Source organism: Danio rerio, chromosome 8 (genome assembly GCF_049306965.1).
Source record: "Danio rerio strain Tuebingen ecotype United States chromosome 8, GRCz12tu, whole genome shotgun sequence".
Taxonomy (NCBI): Eukaryota; Metazoa; Chordata; class Actinopteri; order Cypriniformes; family Danionidae; genus Danio; species Danio rerio.
The window spans coordinates 56,436,539-56,449,367 of record NC_133183.1 but is presented as its reverse complement, the minus strand read 5'-3'; the positions used below and the strand labels follow the sequence as shown (position 1 = coordinate 56,449,367).

Here is a 12,829-nt window from a genome sequence, read left to right as displayed (position 1 = left end):
TTAAACTAGGAGGGATCTTGTGTAATATATGGAGAACAAAGGAAAACAACGGATGTAAAGGGGTATTTAGGTAAGGCCAGGGCATGAGTGAGACAGACTTTTTCAGACAGAGATGCTACTGGGGGTCTCCTGAAAGTTCTCCTTTGTTGTCGACAATAAAGTATATTCTTCTGATATTCATAACCTCCAGACTGAGTTTGATTGAGTAAGAGAAAAACCAAGAAAACCACTACAATGGTAAGAGAACAGTGGGATAAAGGGGAAGGGAAGCGGATAAACAGTGAACAAGACCGAGATTTTCCTTGCAGCGATTACATGGCAGTCTATGCTATTTATATTCTCTTGGACAGGGGTGTAGATTTAAGGTGGACGGAGGGGACGCTTCCCCATCAATATTCACCGGCCTTTAAAATGTCCCCACCAATAATTTAATCAACTTTTTAAAAAAGAAAAATCGCACTGTCAGCATTGACCTAGACATGCAGAAAGGGTTAAATCACATTCTGTGATTGAACCTTTCCCTGCTATCATGTGAGAGGCTGTGGCTGTGGCTGTGTGTGTGACACACACAAGTAAGTATGGCAGCAGCAACAAAGGTGAACATGAGCTTTTTTTCACCGAAAGTGTAAGTCACATAAAAGCAAGTTCGGTACTGAATAAGCCCATCATAATAATGCCGTTAATGCTTGTGTTTTCCTCCTCTTTAACGCACAGTCTGTCGTTATAGCTGACTGATATAGGCTAGTCTGTGAATAATATGGCCTGCAAACTAACCGCAGAATAAACAGCTAAAGTATATGATCCCTGCCCGTTCTCATAATCTCTAGCATGTCCAATTTCAGTTGAAACAATTTGTTAGAAAAAATACAGCCTGCGTATAGGCATAATGCGGATATATGTGGATATATAAGACATGTTATATTTGCACTATTGACCTTATTCTAAAATGCGGAAGTGCGCCTGTTTTTGAGATTGTCTTAGAACTTCCGATTTAGTCGCCTATTGGAGAAATGACTAGAAATAATAAATGGCAGAAAACGGTCAAACTACTTGCTCTACAAACAAATGTTTGCATGAGTATACAGACCAAGTAGAATAATATAATAAGGAAATATCAGTTTGAAACAGCAAAACGAGCAGTTTTTAATGTCTAAAAATGAATGGAAGTGAATGAGGCCGGAAGTCTCGAGCCAAAAAGATTCAAATGGCTGCACCCGCTCGTCGGCGAAGAATAATTTGAATAGGCTAAAATGAACTGAAGTCTTTATTTAACTCCCGTTATCAGTTAATAAACATTATTTTTACATTACACTATCAGCCCTGTTGCCAGCTTATTGAAAGGGTGGTTAATATTTTCTGAAAAACTAAACCTTTTTGCAGTTATTTGCCTGATTTCTATTTAATCATGAGGTATAAATATTGTATATTTGTATTAGTGACATTTTAAGAACTCACTTTTGCTGGATTATCTTGTCGGATGGTTATCATAACCACACTTTCTGATGTACCAAAAATATTTTTAACCTTTTTGTCAAATTGCTTACCATACAATTTTACTATTTCAAGCGTTTATTTACAAATGTGCATTTAAACTGTATGTTTTATATCACAGTTTTATAAATAATGACCATTTTAAATAAACATATGTAAAGATTCTTATTTTTAAAATACAATTTTTTTTATCATCTATCATAAAGTTTTAGAAATCTGTTAAAACTTGTTTTAAATTAAACACTGAAGCCTACAGGCAAGCAAACTGGCCAGTACATTAAGCTTTTCTCTGTCAGAATTTGGCCACTTTAATAATCAAAAAATAATTTTAACAATTCTCTTGGCTACAGGCCTGGAACTTAATAAATTGTATGAAGAGAGGATTAATTATTAATATATTTTATAAGCAGTTGAATAAATAATAGCAGCATATATATGTGTTTGATTCACCCGTCCCCACCAATGTCAAGTGCAAACCTACTCCCTTGCTCTTGGATAATGTATAAGTGTGGTGGTGGTGCTTGTATGTAATTATTATATAACCCATTTACATTTTTATACGCATAGTTAGACCTGTATATAGTATTTATCGGTGCTGAAAAACGAATTATCGCTTTAAAAAAAAGTTTGTACATAATGGATGTATTGAAAGTTTGGTAACACTTTATTATAACTACACACTTTAAATGATTTATTAAGCATTAGCAAATAGTGAATTCATTATCTGTTCAGCATTAACTCTACATTAATAAACGTTAGTAAGCCGTTTATAACTGCAGCTACAAATGCTCTATTCTTGACTTGAAACCACATTTAAAATGTGCTTAATAATTGTACTTTCATACTTAGTAAATTATTTATTTTTCATTACTAAATTAAGTATCAAATTATTTACAAACTGTTTGTATTTAAGAGTAGTCGAGGGTTTTTGGGATCTTTCAGAATGAGTTAGTAAATGATGAATAAACTATTGAAATCAACATTTATATATCTTATTATTCAAGCATATTTTAATAATTACTATATATTTTAATAATTGCTTTATTAACTCAACTGCATGCAGTTTTGTGACCTAATCTAAAGTGAGGACTATTCATGCTTTATAAATCCTTTATAAATGACAAATAAAGGCTCAGTAAAATTATAAACAGGACAAATGACATTACTCATTCCTATTCATTTAAAGATACACAAATGAAACTGTACTTCAAATAAAAAATAAATCTTTGCAACCTGATCTAAAATAAAATCACTGTAGAGTTTAAACATTACATTTTATTACATTATTTAATTATTATATTGTTGTTGTTTTATCCAGTTGGATGTAATATTTTGACACTCCTGTTATTTGGCAATGTTTAAACTTTACAGTAATTTTACTTTTTAGAAAGATTGCACAGATTATTGTTCATTTGATTCTGAGCCTTTATTTGTCATTTATAAGGCATTTATAAAGCATGAATAGTCCTCACTTTAGATAATAAGAATAATTGAATAATAATTTAATAATAAGACATATAAACGTTGATTTCAATAGTTTATTAATCATTTACTAACTCATTCTGAATGGTCCTAAAAACCCTCAACTACTCTTAAATACAAACGGTTTGTTAATAATTCAATACTTAATTTAGTAATGAAAAAAAAATCATTAACAGAGTATGAAAATACAATTATTAACCATATTGTATAGGTGCTTATAAGTCAAGAATAGAGCCTTTGTAGCTGCAGTTATAAACTGCTTACTAATATTTATTAATGTAGAGTTAATGCTTAACAGATAATGAATTCACTATTTGCTAATGCTTAATAAATGATTTATAGTGTGTAGTTATTATAAAGTGTTACCGAAAGGGTATTACGTGCTGCCTTGTTTCCATTTTTCAGCCCGTTTCTTGAACTTTCCCTCCTTTATGAGCAAAAAAGCTGTTCGGCATTTCTTATATTGACCAATTTAAGCAATTATAAACAACAAAAAACATAAACATTTTGATATTCTAATTATTCCTTTGTAAAATAATCACTTCCTGCCATCTAAATTTCACACGTCATCAATGACGTCATGTGAAAACAACCTAGAGCAGTGTTTCTCAACTGGTGGATCGCGACCCAAAAGTGGGTCGCAGGAACATTTTCAGTGGGTCGCAGAGTGTGTGGACAAAAAAAACAACAAAAGTTTAATTTTTAACTTATTTTGCTTATATCTGACTTTTATTTTGAAATGCATGCACAACAACCCTACCGTTTGGCATGTGAAATTTCATTTAATTATAGCAACAAATATGTCGAAGTGCGAATACCACCCCGACTATGTAAAGTATGGATGAACATATATTGACAACAAAAAAGACTTAAAGCCTCAGTGTCATATGTAGTGAGGTGCTCTCATAAAAGAGCATGAAACCTTCTAAATTAAAACGACATTTAGAAACCAGACATGTTTAATTAACAGTTCAGTTTAGTTCATGGTAACTGAACCTTTCCTTACCCTAACCACTGTTTACAGTATTCGTCGTTTTTACTTTGTAATAATTCTATAATTTGATCCATTTTGTTAAAGGACAGCAATAAAATATTGTTTATTTGTAAGTGTTGGTGAATTTCTTATTATGTATCCGTCACTACTTGTTCATGTTAACAAAAAAATACAAATTCATTATAATTCCTAGATTTGTATTATAGTTCCTAAAAATTTGGGTCGCGGGAGATGACCATGTAAAAATGTGGGTCCATTGGTCCCATTGAAAACCCCTGACCTAGAGTATATGGTTAAATGGTTTCACTACAGGGGTCTCAAATATCATGTATTTTAGTGTCTAAGCATTTTTAAACAGTAATATTAATATTAGGTCAGTTTTTATTCATTGATTAATTTTTTTTGGGCTTGGTCTCCATTTCAGAGGTTGTCACAGGGGAATGAACCCCCAACTATTCCATTATATGTTTTACATAGCGGATACCCTTCCAACCGCAACCCAGTACTGGGAAACACCCTACACACTTATTCACACACACACTCATACACTACGGCCAAATTAGTTTATTCAATTCCCCCATATCACTTGTCTGTGGACTGTGGGGGAAACCGGAGCACCCGGAGGTAACCCACGCAAACGCAGGGAGAACATGCAAACTCCACACAGAACTTTTAACTGGTCTAGCTAGGACTTGAACCAGCAACCTTCTTGCTTTGAAGCGACAGTGCTAACCACCGTGCCACCCTATTAGGTCTGTTTTATTCAATAATATATTGTTTTGCTCTGTGCTCAGCTTACTCAACCCCTTAGTGTTCAAGTGTTCCACCCATGGTGCACTGGGTCATTATTTAAAGGAATTCATATTGTATAATATTTATGTCAACACAACTTCAGTGCACTCATAAAGTGAAGATGGCAAAACGGTTATCACTTGATCCGTGTTGGAACTACACTTCAAAAATGTCTTATTTATTTGGTATGTCATTTCGAGCATGGATGCGATGAATAAGCTGACCTAAATATATGTGTTTTCGTGCTACAAAAGGGGTTACCTATATTGTTAGGGTTTTGTTAGGTTGAGGATAAGTTGATATACAGTTAGTGTGAGTTGTACTGTCTTCTGTCTTCCAAAAAATACCATCTTCATCTTCATTTTGACATTTATTCATATTTTATCTCTCCCATGTGTGGAACTTAATGCCTCAATTGAATTAAGTTCATCCAAAGAATGATGTTTTGAGTGCAGATCTGATTTGCAAAACAGGCATTGCTTATGCACAGGGTGTGGGAGGACATCTAATCTAATTCCACTCTTACACAACAGCCATGAAGCCTTCGTTTCAGTTCTGTCAGGATTAGTGCTTTCATGTAGTCTAACATGAACACTACAGTATTTTTTTTTCTAAACACTTTGAAGATGCTATTTAAGTTCAGTGTGAGACTATGACACTTGTTCGTGATCCAAATTAGTGAATGTGGGCTGCGTGCTGACTTACTGATGAAAATCATGTAAGGACTGAAACTGTGACACTACTTAGAGAGGATTTGTTTTGTAAACATTTGTGTTAGTTATTAACATTGGAGCTATGTCATTACATACACTGATCTGATAAAAAAAAATCGATCTCTGTATTAATTACTACAATGGTAGTAATTAATACAGTTTTGTTATCATTATTATTACTTATGTCAAGTCCTATTTATGTGGGTGCTTTTCACTGATCCATACCTGTCAACATTAGGATGGGGAAAAAAGGGATATGCCCACCAAAATTAAGCTATTCCCCCGACCTCCCCCTTTAAAAAAAATCCACAAATTACTAAATATGCTCATTTGGAGCTGTTTTGTTGTAAATAAACAGTTAAACGGTCAGTAAATTGTTTTATAATTATTATTATTTCCAAAAGAAAAAATAAATAGTATACATTAGCTGCAAATAAATTAGCTAAAAGTTCAGCTCATTAAAATTAATAGCTATTAAAATGAAATAGAATCAAGCTATCCAATCTCTTCAGCCGTTTCTTCACTGTGTAACTTACACATTCTGATTAAAGAGCAACGATTGAAACGATTGAATGATTTTTTTTTTCGTTTGATTACATTAAATAACTGGTAAAAAAGAGGTGTCACTTTTAAAACGCACAAATCTAACGTTTCAATGAAAGCATTCAATTGTTTTTCTAACTTTTTATGCTAATTTAGGACAAAATTAGTTGTGTTTGAAAAAAAACCCCACCAAGGTCGACATCTTTAAATGTTATTATTATTAATTATGTGTATATGTCTATGTAAACACGCACCCAAAACCCAGTCTTTTGCTCCACTTCAAATCACGAGTACAGAATCCATTTAGGAAACAGCGTCTATTTGTCATCACTATGGAGCGTCATCTGACAGTCATGCACCGCTATATGACTGTTTTGAGGATTGCATATGAAGGGGAGACAGCATCTGTAATGAAAAGAAAAATGAATCCCGCCATTTTTATGTTTATTTCAAAGTGTTTTCATGCCTAAACAAAGCGAAAGCACAGAACAGACTCACATTTAAGAGCAAGGGGCGGCCCCTGGTGGTTCGGCGGTATGGGTTGAGTATAGGGAGGCTCGGTTCTTTAATGTTTATTTGCCACCTTTCAGAGAAAGATTGAAAAAACGGGAGAAATACGGGAAAATACCTTTACGGGATGATAGTGGGATAGAATTGTAAAATACGGGAGAATCCGAGGAAAAACGGGAGGGTTTTCAGGTATGCTGATCAAGCTTTAAAAAGATATGTCTTAATATTCAAAACACCAAAGAAACTGAGCAAGCCAAATATTAGTTGAAATACTGTACTATGGATAAATACTATCAAGGTACATAATATGTTATACTTTCAAGAATTACAAGTTGCATGTTAACAAGGGTAATTTTAGAGAATGTATTGTGTTAGAAGTTAGAAATATTCTTATTTGACTGGCTGAGATGTAAGTCTGGCTAAAATATAGGCCGATAAGTATATTGCCTACAGTTGCCAAAGTAGCAGAGAAATGGGTAGCACAGCAATGGATTGCTTACTTGAATGCGGGACATACCCCATTACATCCAATGCAGTTTGGATTTAGAACTAATCACTCAACTGAATCTGCTAATTGTTATCTTATAGAGAATATAAAATCCAAACTTGACAGAGGTGGAGTAATAGGAGCAGTTTTTTTTTTATTTAAAAAGGCCATTTGACACAGTAAATCATGAGGTACTCCTTTCAAAGCTCACTCTTTTTAACTTTTCATCAGAGGCGATTATGTGGATGACTTCATATCTAAACAATAGGAAACAATTTGTGTGCCTTGGTAATAGTCAATCACTATTCACCTTATTCTTTGCCGACGAGCGGGCGCAGCCATTTGAATCTTTTTGGCTCGAGACTTCCGGTCTAATTCACTTCCATTCATTTTTAGGCGTTAAAAACTGCTCGTTACGCTGCTTGATATTGCAAACTGATATTTTCCTATTAAATTATTCTACTTGGTCTGTACAGTAATGCAATCATTTGTTTGTAGAGCAAGTAGTTTGACCGTTTTCTGCCGTTTATTATCCCTAGTCATTTCTCTCATAGGCGACTGAATCGGAAGTTCTAAAACAATCGAGAAAACAGGCGCACTTCGGCATTTTAGAATAAGGTCAATACAAAATCAGTTATGTGGAGTTACTCAAGTGTGGACAGTCGGTCAAAGGAAAATGGATGAATGAATGAATGAATGAATGAATGAATGAATGAAGCACATGGACAGCACTACTGCTACTCTAGGGGTTTAGGGCATCTACCTCTACAATGAAGGCCTTATCTTCATGATGAACTAGCAGTGGGGCTTGAGGGTAATAAAGGGCAACGACTGCTTACTAGGATCTGGACAGAATCTTGAACTTATCATAGAGTAGTTTACTGAAAGGACCATAAAGGTAGCTGTAATTATATATGAAGCGCCAGTACAGATTTTAAAAATCCAGGGATTTAGGGGGATCTTTGATCATAGTTGAAAGGGGCCAGTTGATGATGGATTACAACTTCTTCTTTTCCATGGCAATGGTGTTATAGCAAATGATGTAACCCAGGAAGTGGATTTAGGACTGATTGAAAAGACACTTTTCTACCTACTGGAATAGGCGAAATAGTCTGAAGGGGCTCTGTACAGTCTCACTGCTCAAGGAAGATGAAAGGCTCTCTTGTGGCAGAAAACGCCCTTGGAAATACAAAATACAACTCTTTCTCCAATTGAGGATCTCTCTGATTTCCCAAGAGAGCTCTGGCTGATGTTTTATCAACCAAGGACACCTGCATATGTCAGCAGTGGAATTCTCCAGAACCAAAAGTTGTATCTCCCCTTGATGAAGGAAACCCTTGTGAAGCAGAGGAGGATCCGCTGAGTGCTTGATGTTAAAGAAAATCCGGCTAGAAAATTTCCAGTGGTTGATTGAGAAGTGTCTGTCACACACAATCTTTTGGAGGTAGACATTCCCAGAGAAGTTCCACAGTCGAGGAGTGTGGTGACTGCAAATGATACATTATGAATAGAGAGAAATGCTTAGGTAGCTAGAAGAGTGGACTGCATCTTGAGAGCCAACAAGCACTGTAGCAAAGCCAGAGGATGACGAGGAACAGGTTAAAGGATTTGAGTCCAGGTAAGTATTTCACAGAGAAAGTAGTGATCTAGAGTAAGTGTTCTTTCATAAAAGATGTCAGACAAGTAGTGCATGGCTTAAATACTGTGAGTGGTGCTAAATAAGTGTGGAGCCTAGTGAATCACATCACTTCATTCATCAAAGGCTTATTCTGAAAACGTAGCCCTATATACGTACGTATGTCCTATAGATTTACGTACGTACTGTACATTTCTGGAGAATTATGCGAATTATGTAGCCAAAAGTACATATGGCTGCATTTCGTCTTTAAAACAAATGCTACGTGGTGGTATGACCCCGTTCCTCTTTGCACTTACCAGCTGATCACTTACCTTTATATGGATGGCTTTCCCGCTGTTATCAGTTTTAGGGATGCACCGATATGTATTTTTTGGCCGATACCGATAACCGATAATTCTTCACACTTGGAGACTGATAGCTGATATGTATAGGCCGATAATTATAAATATTTCAAAATGTTATATTTTTAAACAGCAAACTTCTTAAAAGATTGAACTGCTCTTATGAACTGAATAGTCTATACTCAGAGCAAAAAAGCTATCATTTCAAAATTGCAAGGTGATTATAGACCTATATTCACGATTTCACATAAATCAGCATGCAAAAAATTATTTCCTTTTCTTCATAGCAAATTAACATGCAACTTGACTGTTGCATAAAATTAATAGGTTAAATAACAAAATGGGATTTAATTAACAAGCAAGTTAAATATATTTAAATAAGATGAAAATGAAAGAGCTAAGGACTGAAACCAGCTCAAATGGTCTTGAATAAAACGTGTTACAGTGATGTACACATGTACAAATATGTCATGTCCAAAAATGCCTTCTTTTAGGGGTGTTTTGACAGTTTAGAGCCACCGTACTAGCGAAAAGTTAGATACAGATAGTATGTTCTAGTTTGTTTAGAAAATGCGGCACAGATGCACAGCAATACCACATGAAGAAAGGACAGACTTTGAAGGAATGAACAGTGTGAGCTCTATTTTAGTGCACTGGGCAAGTCTGAACAAGTTCCGCCCACACGAGCGCGGCAGGCAGGTCTGTAAAATGACGTAATTTATCAGTTTAAAGATATTGGCCTAATTTAGACATCGGATCGATAACGATAATCTTAAAAATAGCATGTATCGGCCGATAAGGATATGGCCGCCAATATATCATGCATCCCTAATTAGTTTGTTCAGTTAGCTCGCCATGTACGTCGGCAGACTTGAGACGCAGAAAGGAGTTAACCAGTACAACAGGGTTAGAGTCTGGTGAAGAACGATTCCAGAAAGCGAGTAAGGAAAAAACAATACCAAAAAAATTAAATAAACAAATAAATATCAGGGTAAGAATGTGGTAAAAATCAGTTGAAGGCTTTTCTTTTTCTCGATTGCTTTTTAAAACTGTTGGTTGGGTTTAGGGAAGTGGATGAGCGGGTCAGTTGGTGCATTCAAAAATACTATTGGTTGTAGGGCTGCTCGATTATTGGGAAAATCATAATCCTGATTATTTTGGTCATAATTGTAATCACGATTATTCAAAACGATTATCAGTTGAAGTCAAAATTATTCGCCCTTCAGAGAATTTATTTTTATATACAAATATTTCCCAAATTATGTTTAACAAAGCAATTTTATTACAGTATTTCCTATAATATTTTTTTTTCTGGAGAAAGCCTTATTTTTTTATTTCAGCTAGAAAAAAAATCAGGTTTAAATATTTTGAAACCTATTTTAATAGCTCAATATTATTAGCCCCCTTAAGCAATATATATTTTTGATTGTCTGCAGAAGAAACTACATAATGACTTACACAATGACTTGCCTATTTACTCTAATTAAGCCTTTAAATGTCACTTTAAGCTGAATACTAGTATCTTGAAAAATATCTAATAAAATATAATGTGCTGTCATCATAGCAAAGATAAAAGAAATCAGTTATTAGAAATGAGCTATTAAATCTGTTTAAACAGTGTTTAAAGCATCTTCACTGTAAGAAAAAAAGTCCTTCAGTGAAGAGCAGCGAGTGGATTTTGTCCTTTTGTTGTTTGATTAATAATAAAAACAGCAGCAGGAATATCGCACGCTGTCACTTTAAGAATAGTGCGGCTCCGATATGGTTTCTCTTTAACGTGTCTTTTGATTCTCAACTTGTTTGTTTATTACACAAATGAGGATTAATATGAATAATCACTAAACACCGTGCATGTATTTGACCATTAAAGCGCTCGCATTAGGATGGCGTTAGATGTGCGTGTGCTCTGCTGTCTGAGGCTAAGCGCGGACCGCGCGCACACAGACACACACAAACACACACACAATACCTGCCCGAGGCTAAGCGCAGCGCGCACACACACAACAGTACGTGCTCTTTCGCGCTTTTAAAAATGAATGATGCGCATCCCATGCTGCAAAAGTTACATTACAGCACATCTTTCAGTCACTTTCACGTGGAACTGGAAAGGAGGCGGTATATGATGGATTAATCATTTATCTCGATTAATGGGTTTTCATAATCGTTATGAGCCATAATCGAAATCGAAACCGGATTTTCGATTAATTGCACAGCCCTAATTGGTTAGGTTTAGGGAAGTGGGTGAGCTGGTCAATTGGTGCATTTGAAAATACTATTGGTTGGGTTTAGGGAAGGAGGAGTCTGAGTCAATCTGTCAGTCAGTCAGTCAAACTGTCAGTCTACAGCAGCCTCTGTTGGATTTACGCGAGAATACCAGGCGCGAATAGTTCTTGCGAGAGAAATTTGACAAACATGGCATCCTCTGGTAGATTTGCGAAAACAAAAACTAAACAAATTTAGCTCCTGGGACATATTTGATGCTCTCCAGTTTTCAGAATGAGCATGAGTTAACATCATTAGTTACAGTCTTCATGTTTTACAATTTTTAAATAATTTTTGCCATTAAAATACATTTTTACTGTAATAGTGTGCAGAAAAATTAAGCTAATATAGTAGCATTGCTTAGATTTTGAGAGAGCCTGATGTTTGAGCTCTAATTAAGATCTTGAAACTTTGATAGTAGAGTGGTATCTTGTCAAAGCAGGGCATAATGAGTTGAAATATCTTCAAAAGCTGAAGAAGGAAAATGTCAGGGGTCTTTTTCTCAAGAGAAATGTCTGTAAAGCAAGAGATGCAAGAGAAGGTTTCCATTGCTCCACATTCATTCTCATTACTGTTTGAGAGAAACAAGACTGTATTGTCTAGATCTGCATTGTTGATTAATCTTATCCTATCTTGTTGATGAATCTTGTCTTGTTCTGCTTTGACTGTTTTTGAATGTAAAATCACATGTAAAGCTAAGCTGTGTGCTCTCTTTTGGACAGTTGACTCATGTACTTTGACATTGACTGAGGCAAGATGTGCATATTAGGCTTGTTGTTATCCTAGTCTTCTTAAAGTCATGTTGCAACATGTCTGTGCTCGTGGGCAACATTTGATGGGCCTGAATAGATTGCCACTGATTTGAAATGTTCTTCATTTGAGATGATTTCAAACAGCGGTGTGATTCACATTTAAACACAAATGAAAGCATTCCCAAACCCACTGACATCAGAAACAATACTTCTTCTCTGCCTAATAAAAATACTCACCTTAATGGTTTTATTTTTGCTCTACATAATTTTAGTAGACCTGATTCTAAATGTAGGCATGTGAATAATTATAAAGTCTATTTATGCACCAAGCTGTTTTAATTGTAGGCCCATGCACTGAAGTCTGGCTTACTGTTAAGTTGGGCTAAGAGATGTGTTGCATATTCATCTTTTTTATGTAATTAAAAAACATTTCAATATTATGAATAATAATTCATTCATCCATTTTGTTGTCGGCTTAGTCCCTTTATTAATCCGGGGTCGCCACAGCGGAATGAACCGCCAACTTATCCAGCAAGTTTTTACGCAGTGGATGCCCTTCCAGCCACAACCCATCTATGGGAAACATCCACACACATTCACACACACACTCATACACTACGGACAATTTAGCCTACCCAATTAACCTGTACCACATGTCTTTGGACTGTGGGGGAAACCGGAGCACGCAAACGCAGAGGGAACATGCAAACTCCACACAGAAACGCCAGCTGAGCCGAGGCTCGAACCAGTGACCCAGCGACCTCCTTGATGTGAGGTAACAGCACTACCTACTGCGCCACTGCTTCGCCCATGAATAATAATA

At 35.5% G+C, this 12,829-nt stretch overlaps 1 protein-coding gene across 7 annotated transcripts in view; it reads left to right on the top strand.

Annotated features, from left to right (window-relative positions):
• Positions 1-12,829, top strand: part of gpr153 (G protein-coupled receptor 153) — a 93,035-nt gene that overhangs the window by 22,130 nt on the left and 58,076 nt on the right. The gene's annotated exons all lie outside the window — the stretch shown is intronic.